The 8096-nt window shown below is 45.2% G+C and overlaps 1 pseudogene; it reads right to left on the bottom strand.

The window, feature by feature from the left end:
* Window positions 1-693: 693 nt before the first annotated feature.
* Window positions 694-7223, bottom strand: LOC102481306 (M-phase-specific PLK1-interacting protein pseudogene; annotated as a pseudogene).
* Window positions 7224-8096: the final 873 nt, after the last annotated feature.

The raw sequence follows: 8096 nt of genomic DNA, 5'->3' as shown, positions 1-8096 counted from the left end.
CTCTGGATGTATTATACTGAGTACTAATCTGCAAACATATAAGGAACATGATGATAACAAGATACTGTAACCTTGCGAGGACTTGTTTGTTTGTTTTGAGAGAGATTTTTTTGCTACAGAGCATGTGTGCTTGGCAGAGAGACAGAGAAAGTAATTAATCACCTGCCGAGGGGGGATGGCCATGCCACAATTCCTTCTCCTCCATTCTCCCCTTGGGATTTGGGGCATGCAGGGGCATACATGCACGCACACACCTGGCATGAGTTTCAAGCTGCCAGGTCTGGGACTCAAATGCCCTAGGCCATTTGAGTCCAACACCTTAACCACTACACCACCTGCTGGCCCCTAGATGTTTTTTGTTTGTTTGTTTGTTTTTTAGAAGGATAAAATGTTTTATTTTAAAACACTGAAAAACATCCAAAGACAAATGTCTATAATATATCTGGGAACGTGAAAGAGCCACAAATCTTCTAAATTGTAACAGGCACTTCCAGAGAACTAAACACTGCAAATTATCCAGCCTTCTTCTCTAATGTCAACAATACTCAATATGACAAAATTACTAACAAGATCCTACTAACTATTCAAAGTCATTTCAGAGTCATTATCTTTGAGTTCGACTTGATTACACACGTAAAAGTTTTATTCAGGATGTTCCTGACCCATGAAGCTTCCACATGAATTTCAGAACTGTTAAAAGTATCTTCCTTTTTTGCCTATGAATGTTTGAGTACTGCTGTACTGTTGGCTTTTGTCCACTGCAGACACTGGTTCTAGGCCAGCCCAAGGATCTTCAAGCATTTGGGGCTTGAAATAACTTTCCATCTCATTAGACATTCTTTTCTCTACCACACCCTGATCCAAATGGTGTAGACATCCTTGGAGACCCCTGGGGGTGGGCCTGTTGCTGCCCCGGAAAGTAGCCGAAATGCTGCTGAGACCCCTGCCGAAGGGGGGACTTGGAGTAGGACCCGTGATAGTGGCCAAAGGACGGAGACCTGAACCGGCCGAGAAAGCTGCCTCCGTGTCGTGGATACTGATTGCTACCGTAGGGCCTAGATCTGGGCCCATACAGCAGCGTGTGGTGCAGGACAGTCCTAAGGGGAAGGCAGCTGCGATCTACTCCCGCCCAGGGTACCCCGGAAGCTGCTCCTGCTACTCCAACCTCCTACACCCGTGCCAGAGTAAGGAGGAATAGGGGGTTGAAAATTCTGTAGGTGCACCTCAGGAATAGAAGCCCGGGACTTCACCGCTGCTCTGGTTGGCTCCTTCCCTAGATGGTCTTGATGCCTGAGATACCGGTGCCCTCAATGTACTTGTAATGGAAAGTTAGACTGAGTCTATGGAAATAAGGAAATGGCTTTTTGGTTATATGTCATCTTTAATCACACTCCAAGCTTTCTCTCATTCTACAGCAACAAAATACCTTGGTCTCTTTTTCAACAACGACTAGAAATGAACCAAAATTTGCATATTCAGCATAACCTCTGCAATTTTACCCTAACAACATGAAACTTCAAGGTATGCAAAATATCCCCTTCTCAAAGCAGTTTAGTGTGTTTATTTGCAAAGCTTGGGAAGAATTTGTTTGTAGAGCGGGCAAATAACTTGGGTCAGGACTGTGTCTGTCGAAAGTTAAAAAAGATTCAAGGGGCTTGGCAGGTGGCGTAGTGGTTAAAGGTGCTGGACTCCTGCCTAGCTGACTTAAGTTTGAGTCTAGGATCTGGCAGCTTGCTTTCTTAATCTCTCTCTCTCTCTTTCTGTGGTCAAATTAAATAATAATAATAATAAAATAAAGTTAAATAAAAATAATTTTTAAAAAATTCAATGTGGTACTAGCAAGTAGCATGGTGGTTAAGGCCTGGACTGCCACACAGCTGTCTGTCGTTACAGTCTTGGACCCTGTGGCTTAAAACTCACGCTGGGCACATGTGCGTGAGTGACCCAATCCTGATAATGGAGCAGAAGGGACCATGGCATGGCCACGCCCCCTCACCCGGACGTGATTTCTCACTTACCCTCTGTCTCCATTTCTCTCTCTCTCTCTCTCTCTCTCTCTCTCTCGGGTGAGCACATACATCCTATAACAAAAACCTAAAACAAAAAAAAAAAAAAAAAAAAAAAAAAAGAGAGAGAGAGCGCGATAACACCCTAGTGGGTCATGGTCATGCTGCAATGCCCTTTCCTCTTTTCCTTTTGTTAAGGATTTTGGGCACACATGCACATGGGCCTGGTAAGTTTTTCTCTTTCTTTTCGTTTTTCTTTTTGACAAGGATGTGTGTGCTTGCTGGAGAGAGAGAGACAGTGGAAAAGTGAGATATTACCTCCCATGGGGATGGCCATGCTGCAATCCCTTCTCCATTCTCCTCTTGGGATTTTGGGCAAGCACACACATGTGCCCTGCATGAGTTTTGAGCTGCTGAGTCCTGGATTCAAACCATGCTCGGCCATGTGGGAGTCCAGTGCCTTAACCACCACACTACCTACTGGCCCTCCTGGTATGTTTTTCAAACTGCAGGATCTACTACGGTTGCCATGTGGGATCTGGTCCCCAATACACAGAACTTAACCACTGTGCTGTGGGGCCATTCCTGAAGTACCTTCCTTTTTAAGGCTGAATAACATTTCATTGTAGTACGTTCTACATGTTGTTAATCCGTTCATCCATTGGTGGGTTCTTGGGTTCCTACCCTCTCTTAGCTATTCTGAGCACATCCTACAAGCTACAGAGTCAGCTATGAAGGAGGACAATTGCTCTGAGTGCCCCCTCTCCCAGCTCCTGAAGACCCCAGCAGTGCTTCAAGCTGGAGGTGAGCTCCAGAATGAAAAGCAAAAATGGTGTTGTGGTGTCTGATGGTGAGATGAAGGATGAGGACAGCATTCACCTAGAGTTTAAATTAAATTTTAAAAAAATGTCAGGGGTGTTAAAAAGAGATAAGACAGCCCTCAGCGTGGGCCAGTCGCATTGCAATCCTTTCCCCTTCAATGTTCCATCTCATCACAATCCTAGACATGTACATGCATGCATGTGTGTGAGCTTGGAGTGTTTTTTAAGCACACAGGGCCTGGACTTGAACCCTGGTAAGTTGTGTGGTATCTAGCATCTCCTGAGCATTATGGGCTGGTCATCCCTTCCTTCTTCAGCAGGTTCAGGCAGAAGGAGGAGGAAGGGCAACCTGCCCAAGGAGCCTGTTCAGATTCCCTAAGATTGGCTGTGTCAACACTTATACAACGCCTACCCTGTAGCATGCAAGGAAAAACATTACTCTCCCAGCAAAGAAACTGTCTACACTACTAGTCTGTAACTGGTTCATAAATGTGCCCCACACCCTCCTAGACATGCTGGGAAATGATGGCAAAGACCAAAATCAGGTCACAATTTTCTGTCATGGGGCAAAGCTCTCTGCAGCTAGCTCAGTAGAGTTGGGAATGGGCATCGAAAACTTCATGCCAACTCTAGAGGAGATCATGTTTCATTTCTGTTTGGCTGATCAAACCCAGCCCCAGGGAGCCACCATCTCCTAAGCTATCATCCCGAGCATTAACTTTGGCTTGCTCATTCATGGTCTGCTATCCCTCTGTGACTACAACAAAAGACGTGCCTTTCTTTCTCTTCTTACTGACGTGCCAGTCAGTAAGTGGGTATGAAACACAGATGTACAGCTGACAGCAGCTTCACAGACACCTCTCTCACCTGCCCAGAGGACACTAAGGACAGATGCAGTGGTCTTTGTAACATCCCTTTCCTTACTACACTGGACCTCAGCCAGGAGTCTAGTAGATTTTAGCTTCCAGTGGATGGTGCATGGAAGCCAGAGAGGGAGCTTCAAACAAAACATATGGTTTAAGCCTTTTCTAAGCTACACCATTCTCAAGAATGTTAGCATGATTGCTGGGGCGACAGCAAGAGATGAACTGCATTATATATATATGTATATATATATATTTGCACATGGTATTACTAAGATAAAACTTCCTGGTCTAGTCCTGTGGCCTGGTGGTTAAGGGAAGCCAGACTCCACGAGATCAGCTGTGGCTCAAATCTGGTCCCTGGCAGCTTGAAAGCCACAATGGGTACATGCACATGCATGTCCAAAATCCTGATGGGGAAAAAAGTGCAATAAAAAGCTGTTTTCCAGGGCCAGCAGGTGGTATGGTGGTTAAGGTGCAGTTCAAGTCCTGGACCTGACAACTTGCTTTCTCACTTTCCCTTTCTCTCCTCTATCTCTGGTGAGTGCATGTGCCCTACGGCAAATTAAAAAATAAATAATAACATTAAATTTAAAAATGATTTTTTGGGGCCAGCAGGTGGTGGAGCTTGGGGCACTGGACTCCCATAAAGCTGACTGCGGTTCAAATCCCAGACCTGGAGGTTTGCTTTCTTACATTTCCTCTCTCTCTGGTGACTGCATATGCCTATAGCAAATTAAACTACTACTAATAAAATTTAAAAAGTAATTCTTTTTAAAAAGTTATTTTCCTCAGTTGTACTAAATATGCATACATTTAACTTGCCAAAAGGCACATGCATTTGGAAGCAGAAAGCATTGTGGTAGGGCAATAGTCATATCACAATCCTTTTTCCTCTATTTCTTCCTCCTTTTGGGGTTTTGGGCAGGCATGCACATGCTAAATGTGACTTTTAAGTTGCTGGGTCTGAGTCAGCCATGTGGAATCCAGTAGCTTTGACCGCCACACCATTGGCTGGCCCACACCAGACAGTTCAAGTGTAAACAACCACATGGGGCTAGTGCTACTGAGCTGGGCAGCAGAGATACAGAACATTTCCATGATCCTAGAAAGTTTATGGCAAGCACTGCTCTTGACTATTTTTGACTCTGATCTATAGGTCATGGCTGAATTAGACCCTATGAGTTACTCCCAGAAGTGATTTTCTCCTATGGGACAGACCAATGCTAACCATATTCACAAGAGAATACCATAGACTACAGTATGTAAGTTTCATAATTTGCAATGTGGAATCTTTCCCAGTGACTGGAATTCTGCCCACTATTTCCTGCATCAGTCTTCAGAATAGGAATTCGTGGTCTTCAGTCTCTTGGTAATGGTCACCTAACCCAACTGGGCCAAATAAATTCCTTCTTTTGATTAGGACTTTTCATGATCCTTTTCTTCCAGTTTTCCAGCCTGGGATCTTGGGCATTTATTCACAAGCCTGGCACATTTCAGGCTGACTAGGCTGGAGATTTGAACCAGCATTGCCATGGGCCATCCAGCTTCTCTAGAGTAGCACATTAACACTGTGCCACAGAGCCAGCCCCTTGCTTAGGACTTTTAACTGGGAAGGACAGGTTTTCATGCATGTCCTCTGAGTGTTGAGAACTATAAAACCAGGAGCAACAGTCATATACCACTGTGTAACAGAGTTGGATAAAGCAACAGAAAGAAAACGCAAGCAGGTAAGTAGAAATTAGGCTACCTCTTAGGTTTTCCATTTTGGTTCATATATATTGTAATTTTGCTTTTTAAAGAGAGATTTTTGCTATAGGGTGCATGTGCTCACATAAGACAGAAAGTGAGAAGTCACCCCTCAGAGGGGATGGCCACTTTGCAATCCCTTCTCCCTTCTTCTCTCAGGACTTTGGGCATGCGTGTTCATGTGCTCTGAATGAGTTTCAAGCTGCTGGGGCTGGGACTCAGTGGAAAAAAGGAGTTAAAGTGTTTATTTTGGTGCACGAATTTTGAGAAATCCTTGTTTTTTTTTTTCCCCCATAATATACATTTTCATGAACTTCTTGAAGACTCCATATACATACATTTAATATAGATCTGGGTATGGTGTGTGTCGTTGTGCGTTAACTGTGACGTAGTTGTAGAACTGGGCCCCAGACTTTCTTGCATCCTCTAATTTCCTCTTGCTTTATTTCCTTCTCATTTTAACAGTGTGCTTAGACTGCTTTGTGATTCCCCTCCCCCTTTCTCTGATCAAAATACCCCCTCTATTTTTTTAGGTGTGGAATGAAATGAAATCATGTAGCATGTTAAGAAGTAGTTTCATTCTTTTAAAAAAATTATTTTATTTAACCTTATTGTATTTATTTTAGTTATTTAAATTTGACCAGAGGGACAGAGTAATGGGGGGGGAGTGAGTCCTGCCAGGTCCAGGACTCGAACCACTCTTGGCCATGTGGCAGTCCAGTTCCCCCCCCCTTTTTTTTTTTTGAGAGGTTTTTGCTATAGGGGGCATGTGCGCACAAGAGAGACAGAAGCAGAAAGCGAGAAATCACCCCCCCAGGGGGGGATGGCCACACTGCAATCCCTTCTCCTCTATTCTCCTCTCAGGATCTTGGGCATGCACGCACACGCGCCTGGTGTGAGTTTTAAGCCACCGGGTCCGGGACTCGGTCGACTACGTGGGAGTCCAGTGCCCTTAACCACCATGCCACCTGCTGGCCCCACAAGTAGTTTTATTCTTCAGCATGTATTGCCTTTTATTCTCCCAGGCCTAACTAGTTCAGTCAACATTCATTTCATGTATGACTGAATAAATAACCCCTCATAGGCCAAAGCAGTGAACTTGATTGTGAGAACCTAACAAGAGTACAATTGAGCCAGGTACTTCCTTATCAGGTTACTTTAGCCACAAGTGATTAGAAGAATTATAAGACCACTGGCAGGAGGACTAAGGGATTAGGCCTCTATGAGCAGAAGTCAAGCACAGACACCTTGAGGGAAGAGGCACATACACGTGTCCTGGGTAGGAAAACCAGCACTGGCAACAGAAAGGAGGCCAGTGTGGCAGCCGAGGTAAGCAGGGCCCTCAGGCCAAGGCGGGAGGCTGTGATAACATCTCCAGTGCAATGAGAAAGCATTAAAGGGATTTAAGTTAGGGAGTGATCTGATCTGTCTTTAAAAAACCCCTCTGGCTACTGTCTGGAGAATGGATTGTGGGAAATAAACCGGCTAGTTAGAGGCTAACTAGTGTTGGCTAGAGCGTGCCTAGTGGCCTGCTGGTGAGGATTGGAGATGGAAGCTTTGTGATAGCATTTAAGATTTTGAAGGTACAAATAGAAACTCTTACTGATGAAAGGATCCCCTTTTCCTTCAATGTAGCCAGGCCCTATATTAAAGCTGAGTAGCTGAGTAAAGCTAACTTAAAAATCCTAAAACCCTCAGAAAGGACAGCCTCTTTCAGGAACTCTGGGCTTGGCTCTTAGCCATTACCTTGATTCCAATAATCTCCCCAAGTACAATTCTGCCATCGTTTTCCTCTCTTTTTTTCCAGCACACTTGAGTGTAGCGACTGTTGGAAAATGACTTTCAGCAAGAGGACAGCAGTGTTTGGGATTCAGTGATACGCCCCTAACTTTTCAATAAATGCTAGTCCTTAAATTAGTGTTGATTACTTCACATTGCACAAAATGAGAGAGAGGGCATTTTGCTAGCAGCATCTCCGATTCCATCTAATACTCTATTCACCTTCTTATTCCCAATAATCTGGGGCACAATTCCTTTATACTAGCTCATCTCCCCTAAATGACGCGTTTCCTTTACCTACCCAAGTGCTTAGGTCCTGGGACCCCTTCCCGCCAGCGTAGGCACGCTGTCATTGTCTTCGCTCCACCAGGCCGGGATTGGTGCTGCTTGCATTTCCTGCACCGAGCTGCCGGAGGCGCGCTCCCCTCCTCCCGCCGGCTCCCACCGGCACCCGAAGCTTTTGTTTCTAACATCTCGTTAGAAACACGCTATTAAAACGCTTGGCACATTGTTACTAAACAGATGAATGACTCGCAACTTTTTTTTTTGGCTGTGAACCTTTAGATCCTTCCCAGTAAAGTTCTGAAAAGCACCAAAGAGGCTAAGTCGCAGGGACACACAGAAATGGGACACTTATTTCCTAAATTTGCCGCTCCGTGAGCACACTAAGATTTTTCTTAGAGCAACGTTCTGCAGTGGCCGCCTCAGCTGGGACCAAGAAGCCGCAGCGATAGCTCCCGCGTCTCCAAGAATTGGAGAAGGGAAGCGGCGCAAGCAACCCCTGAGCCCAGCGGCTAGGAGAGAAGTCGAGCGAGACCTCCGAGTCGCGACGCTCTAGCCCGCCCTCACTCTATGGTTTCCGCGCTGCTGCCGGGGAC

This window comes from Tupaia chinensis, unplaced genomic scaffold, assembly GCF_000334495.1.
Source record: "Tupaia chinensis unplaced genomic scaffold, TupChi_1.0 Scaffold000014_1, whole genome shotgun sequence".
Lineage (NCBI taxonomy): Eukaryota > Metazoa > Chordata > Mammalia > Scandentia > Tupaiidae > Tupaia > Tupaia belangeri.
This window is presented reverse-complemented; position numbering and strand designations above follow the sequence as displayed.